Source organism: Pleurodeles waltl, chromosome 10 (assembly GCF_031143425.1).
Source record: "Pleurodeles waltl isolate 20211129_DDA chromosome 10, aPleWal1.hap1.20221129, whole genome shotgun sequence".
Classification (NCBI taxonomy): domain Eukaryota; kingdom Metazoa; phylum Chordata; class Amphibia; order Caudata; family Salamandridae; genus Pleurodeles; species Pleurodeles waltl.
In genome coordinates, this window is record NC_090449.1 from 1,043,407,581 (window position 1) to 1,043,434,381 (window position 26,801).

Genomic DNA, 26,801 nt, shown 5'->3' on the forward strand with positions numbered 1-26,801 from the left:
TATTACGGAAGGTGTAAGCGTGCTGCCAGCCTGCAGTTACAGCTATCTGTAGGCAGAGGCTAAAAAAGAAAAGGTGAATCCAGAGATAAATGAGACAAAACACACAAATACTGAGGCCGCAGCAAATTCCTCTTCTTTATAAACGTATTGGTGAAAAAAAGTTAGCAGAACAATTTCCTGATTCACACTAAACGAGAAGTGATGACTCAATATGTATAAATCACTGAACGGGGAACCATTTGAAGCACGATTGATAGAATAGCAGTGCTTGAGTTCACCAGTGGAACAGGATCACATGCCGCAAGCACACCACTGATCGCAGCAGTGTGAGTCATAACAGCCAATGGTTTAATGGTTTGAGAGGCTCATAATGAACGGAGGTGTCATGTTTGGCTCTCTTTATACTAAATGAGACTGCTGGATTCGGACAGCAGCACCACCAGGCTGTGGGGAACTTAGTCCAATTCCACACCTTGTGACAACTGTAGGCCTAACCCTTTTGGCTGGCTAGCAATACCTCACCAGCGCCTGGAAGTGGTGGTGATTTGTGGCAGCCGTGCGCATGACATTTTGACTTCTCAGGTAAATCGTGATGCAACAGATCTCATCCTTTTTCTCTCAGTTACATTTGTCTCACACATGTAAAGACAAACAGAAGCAAATATTGGTTCGATATACTTTATTGAATCAATTGCATTCTAGATAAAATAGCATGTATTGCAATGAATGGGATGATAAAACATAATAATAATAATGCAGTGAAAAAGAAACTGAAACATAAGAAAAGTCCCACCATAGTGTTGGAATGCTGGGTGTTGAAATTCCTTCCTATGCCACTAAAGTTCATTATTACAGCAGGGCCGGCTTTAAGGAGGTGCTCTCGCACCAGGTGCTGACTTGAATTAGGGCGCGCTGACCTAAGGGGGGCACTGTGTTTATCAATAACTTAGAAACTTGCGATTTAAAAGCACCTGTTGAAAAGTTTCTTTTTGTCCACCTTCAGGGAGCAATTAAAATGTCAAGATAACTCTTGTGATGAATGTTTCTGCTAGTGAGAGAGATGGGAGTTTTGTCTAGTGGCAGCTTTGACTCTCCATAAAGTAGCGTAGAGGGTTAATATGCCTTCTGCAAAGAACAGAACTATATTTTATGTGGATAGCTGAGTGAATTAGTAAAGCCAGCCTTTACAACCGCTTTAAAACAAACGAATGTATGTGAACGGTGGGCTATGGTGAGATGAGGGGCACATTTACCAGGTGGTAGTGAGGGAATATGAGGAGGTGGTCAAGGGGTGGGAGGGCGCCTAAAAAGATTGTTGCCCGGGGCTATCAGTGCTAAAGCCAGCCCTATATTACAGTACAGCAGAGTTAGCCCTATTCTGCCTTTCAGGTTCTCTAGGAAGACACCATCCCCCAACACAGGTCAATCACACTGGTAAGGACAATTAACAAATTACTAATCCTAGAAGGAATCCACCAAAAAGCAAAAACTTACACACGCGGACCCCAACTCAAAAATCACATAGTGACTTTGTGCAGTCAAGAGGTGAGTACCCATTTACAGACATAGGAAGTCAACATGACTGCAATGAAATTCCGAGATATCAAAAGTGACAGGTCCAATTCAATGAAGACCTATCCGCCCACTTCCTAGAAGATGGACTGCAATGATGGAGAGCCTTCACTGACTCACAAGATGAAGGAGCAGGCCAGGAATCCGGAAATTAAACCATATGAGTTCATCAGCCATCTGCCTGGTCAGGAATATGAACTCTAACAGCCTCTATGGCCAGAGAAAGGTTATCAATTACTGGCAGCAGAGTATCACACCGTGGACTTTTTTCCTGTGCCTACAATGTAACCATCTGATTACAGATCTTTTCAAATAAAGAGTGCCTTAATGAATGGTCGATTCGGCAGCTGATATCCCCTGCCTTTATTAGGCCTTACAGACCCAAGGGTGGCCCCATGCAAATGAGGGAATCTCTTTGCCTCCGCGACTGCTCCATATTGTAGACATGAGCGCAGAGGCAAACAGGCCTTTAGAAGGCACACGCATAGTGCGTCACAAAAAGGTGATGCACTGTCAGCGAGCCTCCTGAAAGCAGGCCTCTGCAGGGGGGAAATGGGTTCTATGCCCCTTACTGCACCCGCCTTCTCTGGCATCTCTCTCCTTTCTTTAAAGTGCAAACTGTACTGTAAAACTCAGAGCGGCTTTGAAGCAGCCACTCTGTATTTCCCTGAATGCTCTACCCCCAAGGCAGCACAAGTACAGGACTGCCCTTCTGGTAATGCATTCATTGTAATAGGGCGTGTTGTCCCTATATGAGCCTGGCGCACCTGTTTAAAGGTGCACTGCTGTGCAAACAGGGACAGTGCACCCTTTTAATAATACGGCCCCTGGTATTTTATTATTTTGCTCTATGGACATGAAATGGGAGGTATTGTTTTGTTTCATATATTGAGGGAAGTTGCTGAGTGTGGACAGAAGGGAGTGAGGAGGAGAAAGCCTGAGGAAGAGTGAGAAATGTGTGAGGGAGGATAGTTGGTGTCATCCTACAGGGGCTGCTCATTGGGGTGAACACAATATAAAATTGAAAAGGTGCCACTATCAATTATGGGGATATTTTCAGCTCAGGGTTCCAAGTGAAAGCATCAGCAAATTTGCCCTTTGCAGAAAACAGCCCCATTAATTATAATTCCATTCATACTATGCATGTTTGGATGCACCCCTATAGCCTTGAAAACTTTGCTTTCACAACTGAACTGATGGCTGAAAAAGAGGTTTAACCAAAAATTGCATAAGGGACCACACTGTTGGGCATATAGCCTTATTTCGCTAACCTCTGAAACAAACATTTCCTGGTGCACTTTACCAAGAAAGGTGGGCAGGACTGAATGTTGGTATCCTAGCCAGGGAAAATAGGTATATCCATGTGCAGTTGATTTTCAGGTGTGTGGTTAGGCTATAGGAAACATTTGATGAAATAGGAGGTTTTGGTAGTGAAGAACATATCGTACTCATGCGGTAGAGGATGTCCCTATTGGGGTAGGACATGACCCAGCCAATCGTCTCAAAAGGAAGAACCTTGAGTCCCTTGAGAGCAAGCATGTCACATAATGACCACCAATATTTTAGATATAAACTCTCAATGTGGTCTGAAAATTGAATCGGAGTAACTACAACTGGTATCGCTTTCTCAACACTGTGGCCTAATCAGATTCTTAATGCTCGTCCAGACTGTAATGTGCTGACAGGTGCATTAGCAATTCATGGATGGACTACCAAGTTCATTTAAGGAAGGATCACTCTCTTGAAAGGAAAGGAGTGGACGAATTGATTGCGATGCCTCGGATACACAATAAATCAAATCCCTTGGTGGTCTCTCATATTGTTAGTTATAATGAATATAAGACTTTCCCTGTTGTTTTTATGTTTTGTGTTTTTTTAACACATAGACAATGCTAGACTTACATGGCAGAACCTGGATGGTTAAAAGCAGGTTCCTTTCATTTCAAGAGTCACATTGGGGCAGTGACTGCTGAACTCTTGGCTCTGGTGGAAAAGTCATTTGCTACACAGAGAGATTCCCGTGTGTAATTTGACTTCAGGACATTAAACTTGTTATTAGAATAAGTAGCAGCTTAAGTCAAGGTTGGTGGAGTCAGAATTGGCGATCCACTCCAACCTCAAAAATCTGAAAGCATCTACTATGCTTGAACCTGTCACTCAGAATACATCAATTCTGTGCTACGCATAGGTGCTAGGTCGTGTGTAAATGAGTTTGTTTCCTCCTGAAGATGGCATTACTGAAGTGCAAATGGAGAAACAATTTTATCATGAGATGGGGCGACTTAGAGGCCTGGAGTGTCCTGGGCTGATTGCCACTCAAACGGCACAGCCAAATTGAGATCAGAAGGCCAGCGGCCATTTGTAGTCGTGCCACCTCTATGAAAGACCGCCACATAAATCACAATGGTCTTGTATGGGATGTCCTTTAAGGGCCTCATTACGACATTGGCGGTCCTAAAACAGACCACCAAAGCCGTGGGGGGGGATGCCACTGTCATACCTGTGGCGTCCCCACTGAGTGTATTACAATGTTCCCTCCGGGCTGACCGGTGGGAACACAGCGGAAACAGTTCCAGGATATTGGACTTGGCTCCTTTAAGGTAGCCAAGGCCAATATCCTAGCACTCCAGCACTGTCGGAATGGGCACTGTCTGCAAAGCAGACAGTGCCCATTCTTACGGTACTGGGCAGGGGGGACCCTGCACTGCCCATGCAGTGTTTATGACATGCTTGGGGAGAAACCCAGATATGTCAGGGACATATGTCACCTAAATACTGGCAATGTGTAAAACTTTGGCAGAGAATGTCTCCTACCCATGTGGTGTGGGGGCATTTCCACCACGCAGCGTGTGCAGTCTAGGATTAAAGCTTGCCAACATTTTTAATATAGGACCTGAGTCTTGCACAGAATACCATTATCGGGCTACCCACAGTTCACACAGTTTTCTGCTGTATGTACCCTTGAAACCTGGCATAATTTTCCTAATCAATGTGGTAATTTTTCCTTAAGGGTGCCAGATGGAGTTGCAAATAGATGTGCTGGTTTCTCACAAGTCAACTTCAGAACCATTGTCCTTGCCACTTTGAAACTGGTTGAGTATTGTCGACTTTTCTTTTCCCAAACTTTAAAATGGACCACAATGTCCTAATCCATTTGCGATTCCACATGCAGAGAACTTTACAACCTGCTCTTGAAAATGACAGTATTTTGCATACATTGTGGGAAGCTTGCGAAAAAAAAACTTCCCAGCTTCGCACACCTATTGCTAAAACTAGCTGCACAGATTTCTTCACATATGGCGACTCTACCCCCTTCAGTTTGGTGAAGGAGTTACCTCATAATCATTCAAAAAATCCACGTCATTGGTACATGAAACACTCTATCTTTGTGGAGGCTTTTGTTCCCCTCATCACTTTCAACAACCTTTAGAAACCAAGGGGCAGATTTAAGAGCCCTTAGCGCGTCCTTGCGCTACATTAGCATCATTTTGTTTTTACGCTAATGTGGCCCAACGAGGCCAAAATCGCTGTGCCAAATTTACAGAGTGGCGCAACGCATGCATTGCATCACTTTGTAACCCTTTGTGCTACATTATACCTGCGCTAGGCATAATGTATGCAAAGACATTTCTTTGCGTCATTTTTTTGGCACTTTTAATGCCTGCTCAGAGCGGGCGTTAAAAGGAGGAACACCATTGATTACAATGGGCCTTAATGGGTTTTGCAGGATTAGAATCAACATTTATGACGCTAATCCGCCAAAGCTCCAAACTGGCATCACATTTTTTTATGCGAGTTCCCCTAACTACCGCCATGGTGTGCCATATATTAGATACGGCGCACACATGGTGGCTTTAGGCGGGCTCTAAGGGGCGCAAGAAAAGTGGCAATGTACCCAGCACAGCCCTATAATGGTACTCTATGCAAGACTCAGGTCCTATATTAAAAGCTCTAAGGGGGGCAAGAAAAGTGGCGCTGCACTGGGTACAGCGCCACTTTTCTAAAATCACGCCCCAAGTACTAAAGCTTAAATTTTTTGTCTTGTCAAATTATGCAGCAGTGAAGAGCCAATTTACGCAGCACTGACTGAAGTGTTCAGCAAGAAAGTCAGATTATGCTGCATTAAGGGATTAAAGGTAAATTGTGCCAATCTATCCTTTTGTGTATTTGATGTACCACCCTAAGTGGCCAGGGTATACCCATACGTGGGTCCCTTGCTCATTGTGCCACTGGAACCAAACTACACCCAACCGAAGAGCCCCAATTAGGGCAAAACTGGTCTTGAGCTGCTAGTGTTCAGGTTTGGAGAGGGTCTGGCTTGGCAGTACGGACTGGACGGTTCCTATTGGAGCAGGGTCAGGACTGATTTGCATGTGGCAGGGGCTAATCTGAATTGGCATGTTGGGTAAACAAATGATGGGTTGAAATGCTACCCCTAGTGATTGCCACTGGTTAGACTTAATGGAAGCATCCATCCATCACTTTTTGTGTGTTTGATGTACCACCCTATTCTGTGGCATCTTGGTTACTTATTTTCACATTTTAACATGCAGCTATAAACCTGGGTTCCAGTACCATGAATACATATGTTTTAAAAAAATATATATATATTCACATTTAGCAGAATTGCGTCAACCAACAAAAAATCATTTGGGGCCAGATGTACAAAGCATTTTTCTGAATCGCAGAATTGGCCCGTTTGCGACTTGAAAAATGCTTTTTGGGATGTACAAAGCCCAAACTGTGATTCGGTAACTTGTTACCGAATTGCAGTTTGGCTTTTGCGATTCGGTATTAGGAAGGGGCGTGTCAAAGGCGTCCCTTCCTAATACTGAATCCAAATGGTATGTATGATTGTTCTGTGACCGCGAATGGGGTCGCAAAACAATCGCAGTTAGCACCAGATTTTTAAATTGGTGCTAAGCCTTCGCAAACGGGAAGGGGTCCCCATGGGACTCCTTCCCCTTTGTGAATGGCAGCTAAAATAATTTTTCAGAGCAGGCAGTAGTCCCACGGACCACTGCCTGCTCTGATAAAATGAAAAGAAAACTTTTCATTTTTGTTTTTGAAATGCATCTCGTTTTCCTTTAAGTAAAACGGGCTGCATTTCAGGAAAAAAAACTGCTTTATTTAAAAGCAGTCACAGACATGGTGGTCTGCTGTCTCCAGCAGGCCACCATCCCTGTGACAGTGGCCATTCCCAATGGGGTCACAAATTGCGACCTACCTCATGAATATGCATGAGGTAGGTCATTTGCGATCACATTGGGAATCGCAAACAGTGTAAAGTACACTGTTGTACATCCGGTTTTGCGACTCGCAAATTGCAAAACCGGATCTTAGTACATGTGGCCCATTGTCTTTCAACCAAACCTGGCACGCTATTTTATTGGCAGTCAGTTCTAGCTCCTAAAGTCGATTCAGTGGCGTAGCGTGGGTTGTCAGCACCCGGGGCAAGGCAAGTAATTTGCACCCCCTAACCCATGGATTTTAGCACTCGCGAGCGCAACCCCCGCCCCCCAGATGTTGCGCCCAGTGCGGCCGGCCCCCTCTGCACCTCCCACGCTACGCCACTGAGTCGATTGATTGAAGCACATACAACGTTGTACTCAGCGGAAAAGAACTTCCTTGCATGTAATTAGCTCCTTGTCACAAAAGCTGTGACACATTTGTTTCACACATCACATTTATCTTGCAACAATTGTCTCATTTTTTGAGTTTACCCTGTGTCCTCACTTTAGGTTCTGTCTTTTCACCTAGGATATAGCCCTGCAGAACAATGCATTTCGAAAGTTGTGTACTTGTTTCACTAGAAGGTACTCTAGGAATGAAGAGGTTGGACCTTCTAAAACGAAGTAACATATCTGAGTTCCTTCGGAGGGTCCGCTTGAAATATCTGCTACTTCGAGAACAATGGTTGTGATGTGAAAATGAATTTGTGTGAATAATTATACAAAACATGCTAAAAATTAATAATTTCACCCTCCCCGTTTGGCTTACATTTATTGATTACATAGATTGTTTTCTTGCTGCAAATTAGGACACTTTCCCCGTTCCATTAACTAAGAATGCTACCACAGTTTTGGGTAAAATTGTTACCCTATTTAACACCTGATTACAACAATCGGCCGCTGAAAGGGGACCTGTTCCCTTTTACAAAGTGGGTGGCTTGGCATTGCACCCCGAGTGTGGCGATTTTAATAACTAATGTTTTCATTTCAGTTTTTAATTTGAGCTATATATTTTTGTTGCTACATTAGGCAAATTGTGCGGCACCTGCGGGGTTTGTGATGAATGTAGAATATTCAAATTCAAGTGGAAAAAGCTGCTTTCTCCTATCTCATTTTTTCCAGTCCCCAGTTAAATGTTGCCTGTTTTCAAATTACAATTTAGACTTTCATTCTTAAACAATTCCGAACGTTGTGCTGACACGTTTCTATTGCCAGTGAGGGAATTTCATTGAGAACTTCTCCGTCATCAGGGGCGCAATCATTCAAATCTCTTATTTTCAACTTTGAAAACTGCACATTAATTTAGCAAGAACATAGACTCAAACATTAAATCAACAAAAAAACCAAATAATAGACACATTAAAATCTTCAAACTGTCATGAAACTGTCCATTTTTACTGCACACTCATTTCCTTAAGATTCATCCCTCTTTTCTAACTTCAGCATTTTCGCATTCGTTTTGTAAAAGTTCAAGATTATTGCAAAGTTAGTTAGAACCATTATACATACATTTTTAGTGGCATTGGTGAAATATTAAAACGTGTCTCAGCATTCTAGTAACCTATCATGGCCCTGCTAAAAAACTAAATTGTTAGACATATAATGGTGGCTAAATAATTGTTAATCAGCACATTAAAGCTCTCTGAAGCATCCTGCCTGCCAAATAAACAGCTAAATGTATATTTAGTCATTGGTGGGGTGCAGCAATTGATACCTTCCCTTCATTCATTCAACTACAAACCACATCACAAAAGCCTAACCTTAAATTAGTAAAAATGGTGCGTTACGTGTCGCAGTGTTTCCATTAAATGCGACAGCCTGCTGTAGGAATCTTGGCTGTCACTGAAAATAGAGTAATAATAGTTACAGACTTTGCATTAAATATGACAGGGTATTGCCTGGTGTAAGAGTATCTGGTGTGCAACACTGAATTGAAGGCTGATTCCGAATGGGGAGCCCTTGGGTACCACCTATTAGACTGTTTCAGCCTGTTTTTAAGTTCTACCAGGGTCTACCTCAGGTCTTTTCATTCACAAAAATGTGAAAGAGACCAGAACCTTTGCTTGGTGCCCATTGTGAGTGACATTAGCAATGTGATGTGCTTGCTGTATCACTACTTTCTTGAGAGTGAGAAATACCTAACCTTTCATCTAATCAGAGCACCTACTGGAGTGGGCCTTACCTGCCCCTGGGGCTCTTTCTATGTGTTGGATGCTGAGAGAATTAGGTCTCCATCTAAACTGATATTAGGTGATAACTGGAAGGCTACCTAATAAAGAATGAGAGGTCAGGGAATATTGAGGTTGAGAGAAGAGAGGCTTATAGCAGTCTGCCTGCCTGGCTTGCAACTAAGGCCTTTTATTAACGAGGGACAACAATCGGGGATATCAGCAAAGAATTGAATGTATGTGTTGAATGAACTATTCTTGTGACAAGCTCATTTTTATCCCATTGAAGATAGTTTGCCCCACAAGCCAACTGGCAATTGAATCGAAAATAGAACATTGGTTAGATCGCAATAGGAAGTGGATTTGCATAATAGTAAGGATTCGTTTTTTGTGTATTGATGTATTGCATTTTTCCTTTAGACGTAGGAATGTATATTTTGCATCTGTTAACTGCCTATTTATTTATGCATTGGGTGAAATCTTTATGTTCTTAACTATGTTGAAAAAACAGTAAAAATGGTTCCACTACAATTGAAATGTTGTTTAGATAGAGAAAGAAGGCAGGCTTGCCAGGTGTATAACTAAGGTCAATCAAACTCCAATCTGCAGGCCATTTTGTCTCCATCAATTGTGGTATGATAAGATTGCCAGAGCTGCAGGAAGCATATTTATGGTTATATATAGAACCACAATGTTTGTTGCTAATTGCTCTGACAGACTGAGTATCTTATTCTTTTGGAGCTTCAGTTGCCCAATTGTATGATACATTTTGATATTGGTTCTCAGATCAAACAGAGAAATATGAGTAAACAAAAACCACCAATAGTCCTTTACTTAAAGTCGTTGAAGAAGATGACACAATGTGCAACGATTTCAACAAGGGACCACCAGCAGAATCTCTGTCTGGTGGCAAATAAATACATTTATGGAAAACAATCTTTCAGTGTTGTCTGGTGAAATAATGATAAGGTCAGAAATAGAAAAATCGAAGGGGGGACGTCCTGCTCTGTTGTTCCACCAACCCATTCTCACTAACCATGTGATATATCGCCTGAGACTGGAGAGCGTTCTCTGACCTTAAGCAGCTCTCCTAAGTCAGAATCAGCAACAATTATACTCGTAATCTACTGCTACTTGACCTATGAGAGAAATTACCCAATTGACTGTCCCGACCTACACACTGTGAATTTTTACAGTGGAGGACATGTGATGGAGTTACCTGAGCTGCCCTCGTCGTTTTCTGATTGGTAGAACAATCCTTTGCTGCCAGAATCACATCCCCTTGGCCAACTTGTCCCCCAGCTTCGCAGCCCCGTATCTCGCTTGCAGTTGAAGCTGGTAACTTGGGTGGACTCCAGAGTACAACTCTCTCCCAGCCTGACTCAGGCACCACGTAATGGCTGATAAATCTATGCAGTTACATTTGCAAAGACATCTTGATTGTATCGATGGTTTGGGGCTCCCAAACATTTGAGGAGACAATTAACTAAAGGATAAAGGTGCAATCTGACTCTTGGCACTTTGTTTGTTTAAAACTGTATGTTTTAACTGACATTTTCACCGAATTATAACGTCCCTTTATCCTTTGTTTTTTCAGTGAATATATATGTGTGTGTGTGTTTGTGTATATATATATATATATATATATATATATATATATATATATATATATATAGACACACAAGGGTCTCCAACGAGTAGTTTGAGAGCTACCCATAAATAGCTTTCCTGTGTGTAGCCCAGTGTCCACACAAGGATGGTAACAAGTGTATGTGCGTGTGTGTGTGGGTGTGGGTGTGTATAGGTGTATATATATATATATATATATATATATATAGGGGTCTCCAACGAGTACCTCGTGAGCTACTCAGAAATAGCTTTCCTGTATGTAACCCAGTCTACAAAACTGAAAAGTCTATATTTAAAACAAACATGTAAACTTGTCTGATGTGGTCAGTATTAAAATTCTAATAATATTCGTAGCTCTGGATGATTTTCATCAACATAACTAGCTTTTACTATAAAAAAAGGTTGAAGGCCCCAATATTCACTAAAAAAACAAAGGTTACAGGGACCTAACCTTTGGCATTGATGGTGCCTCATATTCTTCTGAGCTATTTTGTACTTACTTTCAGGTCTCTACTGCCTTACTAATTCATAGAACAATATGTGCAAAAACAAAGCTTGGATTATGTCATCAGTGATGTCATTTGAGAAGTCACCAGCGATGCCATAAATGATATCTTAGAACATGTCATGAGTTATGTCATATGTGAGATCATAAGCAGTGCATGGCAGAGGGGCAGGTTACAGTCAGCTCTCCTAACTATAACTGGTGAATTTCTGTATTTTTTTAAGCTCAAAACATTAATGCTGTCACTGACATATTCATCTAACTATAATGTTACTTTAACCTTTGGTTTTTTTTTTCAGGGAATTTATTAAAGGTTTTTTTTTAAACAAAAAGAGATCTTTTTATCACACCTAGCTATAACGTTACTTTAACCTTTAGTTTTTTCAGTGAATTTCTAGGTTTTTTTTTAACCTAAAATAATATTTTATTACCATATGTAAAGCCAACCCCCCGCCGTGCACGGCCTTCTTCTGTATGCAGCTGGGGGTTGGCGATCGGGCCCTATGATTTTTAAATGGGAAAGAGGCCACCTGACCTTCCTCCCTGATCCTTATTCAGCCCTGGGGACCCCAGCCCTTTAATTTTTAAAGGAGAAGGGGGCGATGTGGCCCACGTCCCAAGCCTCATTAGGCTCTGGGGATCCCATCTCCTTTGTTGTTTCATCCTGCAAAACCCGTCTTTTGAAAACGAAAACAATTTGAAATGACAAACCTTCCATCCAGGAGTCTCCTTTCCCAATTGGAGAACATTCATCTGGAAAACTATGAAGTAATTCCTCTTGACTAAAAAGCGAGAAACACATTTTTTCCTTCCAGTTTCATGGCGAGCAAACCGTGCTAATGCAGAAAACCCCTCCATTCTTTGTGAGCTGGGTTCCTCAAACCTGGCTGAATGAAGTAATCCCTTCAGTGTGGTCTGTACACTTGAAGTGCCTGTGATACCAGAGGACTAAGAGGCAGCTGCGGAACTATACCTCCTCTCTGATCTTTGAATGAATCCTCCTCTGACCTTTCACCTTCAATTGTGGGAGTTCAATCGAGGCTTATAAAATACAGGTGTGACTACCACTCATCGTAATAGTGTTCAATCCACTATTCCAAGGATGAAAACCTAAGTGGACTCCATTAGGCCTGAAGGGAGAAGATGGCAACTCTCTGACTTTAACTTTCTTTATTTACAGCACCATGAAACTTTTTGTAAAGGCCAAAGTTCTTTAAGCAGACACAAGAGCCTGGAGTTAGCAGCCTTAAACCTTCAAACTGAGAGTCTTACCCCCATTGTACCAACAGTGACTGTGCAAAAAGCAAGAGTTTAATTTGCAGTAAGAGACCTGCTCAACAAGTACCTATCGGTGGCAAGGATACACTGGGTATTCTTTACGTCCGCACTCGGGGAGGAGTCTAACTTTAGTCTAACTTTAGATCAAACTTTTGTTCTAACTTTAGATCAAACGCCTAAGTTTACATTAGAGAATCAGGCCCACTGTGTCTCTGGCTGAACCAACTCCCACCTTACTCGTTGTCCCTGGAGACTGATAAATGTGTCGGTTGTGCTTCACACGGAACTGCCGCCATAACTAAGACAGGCGAAAGTTGCATGCCAAACTTTTACTTTCCTGACCCGTCTATCAGAAAACACACCACATGGCCAATGTGTACCACTAAAGAGGTGCTTAGCTTGAAATGTGCTAAGTATTATGGGCCACATGTAGCAAGCTTTTTGCAAGTCGCAAACAGCGAATTTTGCTGTTTGCAACGTGCAAAAAGCACATCACAATGCACAAACCCCATTTTGCGATTCGGTAACCTGGTTACCGAATCGCAAAACGGGGTTGCGACTTACAATTAGGAAGGGGTGTTCCCTTCCTAATTGCGAGTCGCAGTGCAATGTAGGATTGGTTTGTAACTGCGAACGCGGTCGCAAACCAATCGCATTTTGCACCCAGTTCAAATGGGTGGTAACCCATTCGCAAAAGGGAAGGGGTCCCCATGCCCCCTTCCCCGTTGTGAAGGGCACTGTAAACATTTTTTCAGAGCAGGCAGTGGTCCTATGGACCACTGCCTGCTCTGAAAAAATGAAACGAAAACGTTTCATTTTTCGTTTTTGTAATGCATCTCGTTTTCCTTTAAGGAAAACGGGCTGCATTACAAAAAAAAAAAAACTGCTTTATTGACAAGCAGTCACAGACATGGAGGTCTGCTGTCCGCAGCAGGCCACCATCCCTGTGAGGGTCGCCATTCGCAAGGGGGTCGCAAACTGCGACCCACCTCATTATTATTCATGAGGTGGGCATTTGCTACCCCCTTGCGAATCGCAGATGGTGTCAGGGACACCATCCAACATTCGGATTTGCGACTCGCAAATTGTGAGTCGCTCTGACTCACAATTTGCAGGTCGCAATTCTGAATGTTGCTACATGTGGCCCTATATTTCTATAATACATGAGTCATTCCAACATGGGTCCACTTGCCCAGGACCTCTCAGCAGGTAGCAAGCTGCTAATTATTTCATAAGGGGGAATCATTAAGATTCTCCCATAGCAACAAAACACTCTCTAAAGTTAATTTAAATTCTCTTATCTCACACTTTTTGGCTTAGATATTACCAAATCAAAGAAGTGTAATAAACAGGAAGTGGGGACATCTGGCTTCCTCCTTTATTAGATCATGGTAGGTGTGGCAATCAAGAGGGAAGCCATATTGGAGCAGCGGGAACTTTTAAAATATTGTGCGGAAAAACTTCTTTATGCAAGAAGAGTGTGATTCGAGCATGTGCATCTAACCCATTAGACAACCTAATGTGACAGAGCCCTGTGTCTGAGTTTCTACACTGAGTCTCATCTGTAGCACTAGGTTGGAGTCTCACCCTCTAGTCTGTGAATGGTGGGGTTGGAACATTAGTTAGTGTCACCAATTAAACCATAAGAGCGTTTGGCATTATGTGTAGGAATATGGTCTTGAACCGCACCCCAACATCCTGTGAGAGAGACTTGGGAATGCATGTTTCTGTCTTGACTGAGAACCTGCTCAATGTTGTGTGGAGTTAAAGTGCATGGATTGGTGGGGTGGGAGTGGGTGATGCCAGAAATATTCCTTTGGGAGAATGGTTCCCTGATTATGAACATCCAGATATAGAGGAGAAAGATTTACTTGTTATATGAGATACGATACTGTGATTTTTTAGATGTTTGATGTACTCTCACCTTGTGGTCTGGACATGAACTTACATTTAGACGACTTTGCTGATCCTTGAGTTAAGGTTTGCATGAAGTGACAATTTCCTGGAGAAAATGGAGGGGCAATTCACTTTATTCAGCCCATTGATGGATGGACCTTATCAGGCTTAATGGGCCAAAACTGTGTTTTTTGGTGATTATTGCCTCCTGTGTCTGTAGGTTCCCCCTGTTATGGATCTGCATGCTGGGACACTTACAAGGAGGTCTGAGACTCGGAATTCAAACTTTGAAAAAGTGGAAACAATAATTAATGGTCCAGCCCAGTGCAATTCCTTTAGTAAAAGTACCAAAATGCAGTGCTACTCACAAAAATTGTCAACCATGCAGGGTTGTGCATTATGTGTGCTACCGTGTGTGATCTACACAGAAATCGGTAGAATATATCAAAGCGTAGATGCGGGCTCACTAGGGTAAGGAGGAGCAGACTCACTGTTGCTGTGATCCTTAGGTCAGTCGTTGTTCCCTTTACTAGAGAGTTCTCTTTAACCAGGATTATTGTTAAATCATAGATCCCACATAAATCTGCAGTAAATTTCACAGTCATTGCTCATTTAAGGCCATAGTTTTACTTGAATGTCAGGTGCTTGTCAGGCGTAGGTGTGAATGCACGGGCTGCAGTCGCACAGACGCGCAGATGTGCTCACAGGTGCTGTGACTTGGCCAGGCAGCTCCGCCTCATTTTCTTTATGCAGGACCCCATGCAGGAATACTGGATCTATGGAAGGTGGCTTTGACCAGGCAAGTCACCGCTCTCCCGGGATGGTTTCTGCCCTCTGGCTGTGGTGCACTGAAGGTAGAGTCAGCAGAGATCCATTGTCCTCCTCTGTTGGTGGTCTCTGGAGCAGGCACGGGGAATTGGTGAGTCAGTTCAGCTCACATTGCTTTAAGGTACCACACCAAGGAACCTTTGGGAAGACTCAGGTCAGCTCTGGTTAAACTTGGGCTAACAATCCGCTCTTCTGGGCCACCCCTAATTCCAGGCTCAGCAGCTAAGCTTCACCTTCCTTGAGCAGTCAGCTCATGCAGGATCAAAGATGTGTCTCCCCCATCTCAGCAGGGTAGGTAGGCTCCCCGTTCGCGAGGACACCTGCAGCTCTTCCAGCATGATGCACAGATTTCAGGTCAGGTTCCCACACCTTTGGGAGAATGGGTGTCTGACAGACATCAGCCCTGGACCTCAGCAGTTCTTCTAATACTGAGTGGAGCACTCCCTTCATTAGTCTTGAAGAGATCTGTTATGAGACAATGGGTAACACCACTAGCCCATCTCCTATTGCTTCAGGGCATAAAGTGTGAGCAAACATGCTTCCCTTCAGGACCATTCCTCCCTCCCAGGACTGACTTTTCACAAGGACTGAGGCGTGTCCTTTCTAGGGGCAGATTTGGCTCATTACACCTACTGCTTAGGGCCTGGGGATTGACGTTGTTCCTTGTGGTAATTTTGGCATGGCTACAAAAGAAACTATAGAAAGTTAAATTTTTCCTATTTAGATGTTGACCTCTTGTGACACCTGCTGGGTAAATCATTATTGCACCTTCACAAGATGGAGAAGGAGCACTTCCGGGCCACGGAAGGAAGTGCTTGTAAGGAACACTATCTAAGGTGAGTACTGTTTACAGTTACCTGGTATTGCAACATTCATGGATTCTGCGTCTTCATTGTGTTGTATGCCCATTTGTATGCCATTCCCTTTTTTCTTCTCATGTATGTATATGAGTACGTTATCCTTGTGCTATTGAAGAGAGTTTATTTAATTAATACCTTTTTTTTGCATGCATTTCTCGAACAGGGAATGTGAAAACAACTGTCAATGCCAAGGAACCAGTTTGGGGTGGTTTCTTTTAATTTTTCTTGCTCTTTCTACAGCATAAACACAGCTTTTGTAAAATGATGTGCGAACCCTCTGCATCTGAATGTCATCAGCCTTCCTGAAGTAGCACTCTGGGACAGACAAAAGGGTCTGCCCTGCCTAGAAGCCTTTCTACCTCTAACGACAGAATCTGCTGGCCCACCTCGACACCCACACAATCAACCCAAATGGCAGTATTCAGGAAAGTCTAGTCAGCAATCCCACGCAGAAAGGTCACCACAGAATGTCTAAAGTCAGCTCTGTCTCCATTTTCCAAACTCCAGAGTCTAGAGTTCCACTCTCCAGCTCGGGAATGCGGGCACTATACTTCCACTTTCACTGCCTGGAGCAGCTTTACGACAACCTCCATCTTGTGCCATGTAAAACCAGGAGCAATCCAAAATAGATCCTGCGGGACTCAGATCCACATGGAGTGTTGCCACCAAGCATGCTCTAAACCACACACTCAACATGCACACAGAATGTTAGTGCAAGGATCTGGGTGATCCCACAACTGTGGAACTTTACACAAGTAGAGCCATTAGGCACCCTTCTGAATCAGAGAACATTATGGGCCTTATTACAACTTTGGAGGAGGTGTTAATCTGTCCCAAAAGTGACGGTAAAGTGACGGATATACAACCAGCTGTATTACAAGTCCATTATATCCTATGGAACTCGTAATATGGCTGGTGGTATATCCGTCACATTTGGGACGGATTAACACCTCCTCCAAAGTTGTAATCAGGCCCTTAATGTTCAGTGCTAGGATTATAAAACAAAAAGTACGCTGCCACAATCACATAATGTTGTCAACCCAGGACCAAGACAGTAGCCATCTGTTAGCTCAATGGGATACTTGGTTTTAGAACCAGACTCTGGATATCAAAGTTATAGGTCAACAGACAGACTTGTACCTCAGCTCGTACATTGGATGAGTGTTGGCTAAACATTCAAAGGAGGGATAGGTTGTTTGTACAAGTGATATCCTTTTGGGGAGTTTTGCAAGCCAGCTAAGGGAGCTGCCATCACGATGCTGAGAAGCAATGACTGTTGTCGCTTTAAATGGCAGATTGCAGGCGGCAAGCAAGTGGCTAAGAATCGACCCGACTGTATAACCTGGAAGACTTACCGGATAGAAATGTCACGGCCCCACACAACACTTCTAGTAACCCCACGCTACTTGCAGCCACCAGAGGGATGGGCTGACCTCGGAAGGCACAACAGGGAAGTTGCAGGGTTGTCATATATGGAGACTGCACCAACAGCCCTCTAAGAGCTTGGAGGTTATGAAGTGAACTAGATTCCAAGATTTCACCTCTGATGACCTCTAAATATTTACTATTTGCTTACTGGTATTTTGTTAGCGGCAGTGGTTCCACTCCTTGAGTGCACAACTGAAGCAAGAAGGCATGCACCAAAAAGGCACATAGAAGTTTGAGTATGGGCCAGCAAGAGACATGCGAGGTTAGCAAACATCGCTCAGGACCTTGGATCTGGGCACTCCTGCGCCATTTCCTTGCATGCGGGAGACTGCTTTGAACTCTGCGTATTCAAACAAATGTGGCAGCCTCAGACTAGCTGTAGTTTTAAGGACGCAAATGAGGAGCACATCGGGCCATTGTGGGGCACTCAAGACCCTGGTCCCTCTAAATAAAGATTGCCAGCCTGCAAGCCCTACCTGCCCAAAGAGTTCTATGTCATGGATACACACAGGGTCATATTTAAGAGCCCCTAGCGCCACCTTAGCGCCGCCATAGCATAATGTTATTGACACTAAGGCAGCACTAAAGTGGCTTCTTCCATGCAACATATTTAGAAAGTGGTGCACTGCATGCATTACAGCACTTTGTAAAGCCTTGCGCCATATTGTGTCTGCACCAGGCATAATGTATGCAAGGGGGGCATTCCAGCATTAGGAGGCCCTCAAAAATGGTGCAGTGAAATTTAACAGATTGCAATGAGACATTTTTGCCGTCATTTTTAACACCTGCTTAGAAACCTATAGGCCATTTTGCACTTTGCTACACTAGCCTAAACATTTTTGACGCTAGTGTAGCAAAGTGCCACAATAGCATCAAAAATGTTGACGCTATTGTGCTAACAACTGCTATGGTGCACTGTATTTTAAATACGGCACAACCATGGTGTTGTTAGGTGCCAGTAGGGGGGGTGCAGAAAAAGTGTCGCATCAGCTCTGATGTGGCACTTTCCTTAAATATAGGCCACAGTGTTTTGTGTCCTGCACAGGCCCATCCCATTGTAACCTTCCAGTATGTGAGAAGGTGCAATCTTTTACATCACATTTTGTTAGTGCCCCACCAAGAAACATCCTGGAGAAGGAAATTATCAGAAGGCATGGGTCTAGAACCGACAAAGAAAATCAAAAAACCTCCAGATTGTTCTTCATAGTTTGGAATTTTTGAAAGTGCCCCAGCTGAAGGCGTCAAAAAGTTTCCTTGTAGCTCTAATGTTCTGCGCCAGACAGGCCTGGAATCCCTCTGGCAGTGCTTAATTTGTAAATAAAAACGTGCCGGTGCTCAAAGCCCTCCTCTTAAACATGCGGCTGCTGCAATGAAATGTGGGAACACTGAATACTGAGTCAGCATAATCCTGAAGCCATCTCGGGCCTCTTCAATCCATTTACAGCTCCTCCCTGCCCCTTCAGCACACTTTTGCAACTTTCTGCTTTCTCCCTTTGTGACGCTTTTTCGTTTTTCCCTTCCTCTGTCTTTCTCATATGTGTCTTTTGCTCGCAGTAAATGCTTGAGGCAGAAGAATAAGCGCCGGCCCTCAAAAATAAATGCCGGTACTCAGCACCGGAAACAACAAGCACAAATTAAGTACTGCCCACTGGGCATTTCCCTGGTGGGTTGGAGCCATTTGAGGCTGTTTTTGACAACCGAGGGTTGCTCCTGATGCCTCTGTCACTTTTCCCAGCTCCCCAAATTTAATTGTAGCAAGCACAGGGGGGTTCAAGAGAGGGAGAGAGAGAGAGGTGGTAAGAAAGAAATTGGAGGGATAGGAGAGAAGGATTGAGAAAAAGTAAATGGTTGAGTGGAAAGAAAGAGATAGAGTGAGGAGACAGAGGAAGGGGAGCTGCTGTGAGCATTCTTGCCAGGGCTGCTTTGAGTGCCCCATCCTGGCACTGCTAGTGTTCACGCAGTATGGTGCTGTTTGCCTGATGCCCTAACATTCCCGGTGCCAATACTAACCGAGAAGCATCACTGGTACAACGACATGCCCTGCTTATCCTTTATGGACAAAAAACAAATGGACAACACAGTTTGCTATACAAAAAAAGCTTCTCTAGCTAGACAGACCCCTTAATTGGCCATCGTAAGGTACCCCTGACTCTCTTGGCCTTCTCATGCCAGGCACACTAGGCACACTTCTTGGCCTCAGCTGCCTGCACCTGCTTGTTAAGACAGTTTCAATCCCACCCTTGCTCTCTCCTCCTGGCCTGATGTGCCCCTGAGGGCTGCATTATTCCTCTTCTCAGAAGAGCTGGTGAGATTGTATGGAGCATTAGTGCGGTGTTTCTCTCCTTCGCCTTTGTTTCAGTAATGACTCACCAGTGCTTTTAATGCGAAAAAAACTGGAAACACGATCTCTGGTTCACATTCTCTTCCCTCGTTGCTTCTTTTAATTTTTTTTCTGATGAGCTCAGGTGCTTGAAGCGCGCATTGATTTTCTATTGTTGGGTGACCTTGTGATGGACATCTGAAGAGGACAAGGCCATTGACAGCTACCTCTACCCATTTGCATATAAAACTCCCCCTTTTACTGAATAAGAAAATCTACATATAATTAAAGGGACAAGCAATAAAAAAACAACTGAAAATTCTGCAAATGGGTGAGTGAAAATGGAGGGAGCCAGGGCCAATGCAGGACGCATGTTTACGCGCTCAGATGTCAGGCTGCGCACACGTTGGTTAGGTTTCTTCCTGCAATCCTGGCAATTGCAAGGCATTAAACGGACAATGCAAGTACTTTTTTCCATGTCTAACTGCAGTGGAACAATTGATACTCTGGCATCACAGGTAAAATGAGGTATGAGCCCCAAAGGTATGAGGAGGAGAGAAATCGGTTCCAGCTTCGCCTCCATTGATGTGGTTGCAAAATATTATATAATTACCCGTGGCGGCTGGTAACTATGGAGAGTGGTAGGGTAGGCAAACAGGTGCATGGACGTGTGTTAAATAAGACGTCTATGTTAAAAAATAAATAAAATACAAATTCACTTACCTTTCTCCTGCCTTCTACACCACAGGTCCTCCTCGGTCCGGTGTTTTTCTTCCCGCCTCTCCAGGCGCAAGCGTGGGCCCCAGCCAACTCTCTTAACCAATCATGCCACTGCTCTCATGCTGTTAACCAGCATCAGAGAAGCGCAGGAGAGAAGTGGCAGGATTGGAGAGAGCGGCCTCTCTCAGCACTCCCAGGAGCACTGGAGGCCTATGCTTGCTCTCAACCAAGCTGTCTGGAGGCCCATGCTTGCTCTCCACCCACTCTCCACCCATGCTGGCCATTGTAAGACAGCCGGCCAAAGTGACATGCGCACTTTAAACTTAAGTGCACAGGTAGCCCAGCACTCCTCCCTACTGCTGCCCCGTCCTTTCCTGACACTTGATTAGGGACGGGTCGAAGAAAAATAAAATGTGTTGGCCGCCCCTTTTGGGACTGGGACCATGAAAATGAGTAGCTTACTGTTTGTAAAGACAAACATATACAGACAAGATGTATATTGAACAATAAACAATGCGAAGGCAAGATGACAATTCACAGGTATTTATTGAGCGCATGGCTCCCCGACATGGGCTTCCCAGAGCTTCCCTTTGTACTGTTGGAGTCTGGATTGGTCCACCAACAAGCCTTGGTTGCTTAAAGGCATCCGGTACTGCCGATATAGGTGCAGGGAGAATGCAGGAGGAGCTCAACATCTCAGGACTTTGGTGAAGTGGCAGGGCTGACCTCCTGAGCTCCAAACAATCTTCTGCTAGCTTGTTGTTTCCTCGGTGGGCCCGATGCCCAACATGACACAGTACTGGACTTTGTAAGCAGTGCCTGCAGTTGCAGTGGAGCAGTTCCTCTGCTCCAAGGAAGATCTTTCCTGGTTGTTTGAGTGCTGGGAAGTCCTCCAAGGGATTTGGGGAGGATGTCAAGCTCTTTGTGAAGTCAGACTCAGTGATGTTTGAAGTGCAAGCAGCCTGGCAGGGTTTTACACCAATCTTTTGTGCAGGGCTTTAGTTTTGACTCTCTTCAGTCCTTCTTCTTTCTTCCTCGGTTCCCAATAGTCAAATCTGATTTCCTGGTCACAGGGGGCCACCTAAATACTCAATTTAAGACATTAAGGGGAGTGAAGGGGAGTTAAGGGTAATATCTTCTGGGCTACTTACCCTTGGGGTTACTACACCCCCCTAGATGGCCACTTCCTGTGGGAAGTGTGCATCACCCTATCCCAGAGTTCATAATTTCAATACACACAAGATGGTGGAATTCTCCTTTTTGTGTTCACTTCAGACAGCCTACCCTAGGGGTGTGACGAGCCTGACAGTGTAACAAGCCTCTGGAATATTTAATATCCTGCCTGTCCTGGTGCTAACTGGGCCTCGAGGCAGGGGGTTGCCTCTCTCAGGTCTGGGGGAAGCTGGGGTCGCATATCAAAGAAGGCAGGGACTTTGATGTCCCTGGCCTCAGCATGCAGGTTTACTAGCTGCCCTGCTGGAGGAGGTGGTTACACCTCCTGATAGAGCAGGCAGTGTTCCTGACCTCTGAGAGCAGGGGCTCTCGCCTCCAGGGGGGCAGAAACTCGTCCGTGGTGGCAGGCTGGTCGATACCAGCAAGACAGCACACTAGAGGACTAGTAGGTTCAGGTGGTACCTCTAAGGTAACCTCTGGGTGCATGAGGTAATAAATCCAACACTGGAATAAATGTGGGCTTATTAATATGAGGTGCTTGATACCAAACACCATATGTTTCAGGGAAGCCATTATGTAGCTGGGTAACTCGTAGTGACCAGTACATACCTTAAGCTGGCTTTCCAGTTCACTTGCAATATCTACCAATAGAACTGGCCATCACAGGGGCATATCTACTCATGCTTACATGCCCTCATGTTTATTAAAATGCACCGTGCCTTAGGGCTCTTAAGGCCTGCTGTAGGGGTGCCTTACATATAATATTTGCAGTGACTATAGAATGGCACACAATGAGTGTGCCATGACGTGTTTTCACTCAGGGCTTGCACCTTAACACACAGTTTGCGACGGCAGGCTGTGTGCAATTTGTGTGTGGGTTGAGGCAATGTGAATTTGTATTCCACGTTAGTTACAGCAGGCTATGCTTGTTTTGTATATAGTACAATTGTGTTTATGTATAAAAGGGGGGAATGCAAAATGTAGAATGTGAGTAGGGTTCCTTTGGAGGTGGTGACAGGAAAACCAATGGTTGATAGATGCTGGGTGACTGGTAAGTTCCTGGATGGGATGTTCTTCAATAAAAGTACCTTTTTCACCTGAGTTTGTTGGATTCTACTTTCTACATGGGTCCCTTAGGGTGGCATAAAATAGGCTGCAGCCCTTAAGGACCCTCTTTAGTACCCATGCCCTAGTTACCAGGGGTACTCTTTTCTAGGAACGTACAGGGGTGCCAAAGTCCTGTGCCAATTGTGAAACAATCAGAAAATCCTTGTCTTAAAGAAAAAAGCATCAGCACTGAGGTCTGATTGGCAGGCCTCAGTGCACTGTTAGAGTCAAAACCCAGCATCTAGTAGTTTTAAAGGGGGCAAAAAGTGAAGGGACATCTGCAAAGAAGTCCGGTTTCCTACAGTGGTATCCAGTGCTTAATTTGTAAATAAAAATGTGCCGGTGCCCAAAGCCCTCCTGTTAAACATGCGGCTGCTGCATTTAAATGTGCCAGCATGGAATACCGAGGCAGCGTAGTCCTAGAACCAGCTCAGGCCTCTTCAATTCATTTAAAGCCACTCCTTGCCCCTTCAGCTCACTCTTGCAGCTTTCTGCTTTCTACCTTTGTGACGCTTTTTCGTTTTTCTCTTCCTCCATCTTTCCCATATGTGTTTTCTGCTCGTAGCAAATGTTTGAGGCAGAAGAATAAGCGCTGGCCCTCAAAAATTAGTGCCGGCGCACAGCACCGAAAACAATAAGCACAAATTAAGCACTGATGGTATCCTGAGTTACATAGTAAATGTGTGTAGGCCTAACATCCCCATAACACCAGTTTATGTTTATTTTTTCGGGTCATATTTACAAAGTACAGCCCTGGCCTCAGAGGGAAGTGGACCGCTGTACATAGCAGTAGGATCCTTAGCCGACATGTGGGCATAGGAAAGACACGCAGGTAGGTTTACAATAAGAATTCAGTGCAAACAAGTGCAAATGAAAAAGCATCAGAGTAGGGTGGGGTGATATTGAAGGGAAGGAATACACTCCAGGACAGTAGGATGATGGTGGAGAGTTGGGTTTTGAGATCCTGCCCAATATACACCAAAGAAAGAACAAGTGTGAAGTGCAAGGGGGTCATTCCATAGCATTGGTCCGAATGCAGAGAAACGCTGTCACTATGTGCATTCCTTACGATTTTGTTTTCCTGGGTTAGCAGCCTGACCATGCATGCGCGTTCCCCAACATACACAAATAATTCAGACCAAGGTACCCAGGTTTACTCAAGGGTAGTACCTTATAGCTCACACAACACACTTTGAAGTGAATACTTGTAGGTAGTGCAGTCATTCAAGGTAGTGGAGATGTCCTCAGATTTTGCTATAGAGCAGAGAAGGGTGTCAATGAAAACAAGCAGTGTGTACTACTGTATTTCCAATTGGAATATTAATTTTAAAAAAAATATATATATATAGATAGATAGATAGATAGATAGATAGATAGATAGATACACACACACTCATATATATATATATATATATATATATATATATATATATATATATATTCCAAAGCAAACTGGTCATGGAAAACAGCGCGCTCTTTGTGCTGGTGCAGTGGTGGGGATATAACCAGAATCCTCAAAAGAATTAAAACACAAAAGTTATTACACTGCACTCCTGAGGGCTTTACGTTTCAAATTAATTTAATTGACAACAGCATTGCACCAACGCGTTTCAGCCATTGTTCACTACCATAACGCTGTCTGTATTTTCTGCATATTTCTTTAAAGAAAGCACCAATTATGTTTCTTAAGTGACTCCTGTTCGTACACCCGTCTTTTTCTTTAGGAAATCACTGTTGTTTTATTGCACACATAACTGAAAAGGCCCCCGGACCCCAAACCTTTCTGGGATCATCGGAATGAAGGAATGTTTTTCAAGGACATCTGCTGACCATATTTCATGAGCCTGTCCCCAGTTTTTCCATGCCAAATGGTGTGGATATAAAGTAAAAATGAAAAATGTCAGCACTGAGCAAATAAATCAACCTTTGCCTTTCCACGGAATCTTTTAACAACATTCAGGAAACGCATGCATGGTATTAATTTTAAATGGATGAGCATCATCAGAACTATTAGAACAAAATAGTGACTACAAGTACCATAATACCTGTAGGGTATAAAAGTATGATAATGGAGATCACATGGCTTATAGACTCAGCTACTGTGAACAAGGCCGTGATGGCTGAAACGCGTTGGTGCAATGCTGTTGTCAATTAAATTAATTTGAAATTTAAAGCCCTCGGGAGTGCAGTGTAATAACTTTTGTGTATATATATATATATATATATATATATATATATATATATATATATATATACCATTATCCCTCTCTGCCTTGATTCTGTGGAAGGAATGGTGGTGTTGGGGGTGAATGCCACATTGTAAAAAGGGTGGACGAAGGGACCATGGTGAGTTACTCATTCTCAATTGCACCCTCTAATCCTCATTGTACTCATTGGGTTCCGACAAGAAGGAGCTCAGTGGTAGGCGATGGGGGAAGGAAATGTGTGCCTTTTCTGATACTAAATGAGTGTAAAAAGCTGGTCAGACCTCAGAGTCTAATCAGCATTTTACACTCACATTCAAAGGGTCCCTTATTTGGAAGGTCCAACCAGCATTTGAGTCATCTAAAGGCCTTATAGAAAAGTATAAGTATTAAGTGCAGTTTTTTCATGAAAAAGTGTAAAAGTGTAAAATGTTGACTAGTGCCTTTCAAATACAAAAATGACTATTTCCTTCCAAGACCCTCAATAAAATCTCTTCAATCCATTGCATTTCAGTGGAAAGTTCAAATAGAAACAGTACTTTTATGAAGGAGGAGACCACCTTTGTTAAAACTTTGGACGATTAAAAGATTTGTTTCAGAAAGCGATTATATGAAGAAGGCTCAAAAGAGGTGGTGATGGGGATGTACATCACTGCCCAACTGTGATGCCGTAGAGTTGGTGTGTCTGGGTCAGGGTCATGCCTGTGGTGGTTGTCTTGTATGTTCATATATGATTACTTGTCAATAGCTTTGTGTCTTGCATGTATGATCCCAAATGTATTACTGTAATGGTTCTGGGAAGGTTGCACTTTATATGTCAAGGGTATGCTTTACTCATCAAAGTCTACTCCCAGCACAAAATACTTCATGCATTCTACTGTTGTTACTCCTCTCTTTACTATAGCTCCTACCTGCCCGGCGATGAGTATTTAGCAAATTTCCTATCCCCTCTACTCTCCCACAAATCCCTAGGGATTGCAGTGAGGCGCTACATGCTCCGATCACAGTGCAAGAAATTAAATGTGCAACTCGTGACCTTGTTGCAGGCAAGACTCCTGGTTTAGATGGGATCACACTTGAGTTTAATCAGATATATGTGATTCAATTGATCATCTGCCTGCTAGCAATAAATGACGAGGCCTACAAGAAAGGCCCTCTACCTGGCTCTCTTTGCGAGTTCCCCCTGATCTCAATGCCCAAACCTGTCCATGACCCAACTCAATTATCAGCTTAGAGACCAATAGCAATCCTTGGCATGGGCTATCAAATTCTGGCTTATATCCTAGCTGACAGATACCAGCAAGTGCTCCCACGCTGGATACATCCTGACCAAAATGGGTTTTTCCCCGGGGATATACCTCATTTATCATCCGTAGGCTTCTTCATATCATGGACAGAGCTCCTACTCTATTTCTGCTCTCTTCCTGCCTTGTGCTGGATTTGGAGACGGCGTTTGACACCCTTAACTGGAATGATCTCTTCCGGGTATTGACCAAATTGGGAGAAGGCAGCTGTTTATGTTGACTAGACTGCTCTACACAGCTACCACTTCTCACGTCCGGGTGAGCAAACAGGTACCAGCTTCCTTCGCTGTTTCTAGAGGCACAAGACAGGGCTACCACCTGTGTCCTTAGTTCTTCACACTCGCAATGGAGCCGCTAGCTGTGCAGCTACCCAGAGAAGGAATGGTCTGGGGCACCCCTATTGATGATGCAATGAATATAGGGGGTCATTACAACCCTGGAGGTCTTTGACAGGCTGGCGGTGCTTCCAGCCACAGTCGCACCGCCGGGACCAGCGGTTTCCCGCCACATTGGTCCTGGCAGTTTAAATCCCCCAGGCCAGCGCTGCTTGCAGCGCTGCCCAGGGGATTACGAGTCCC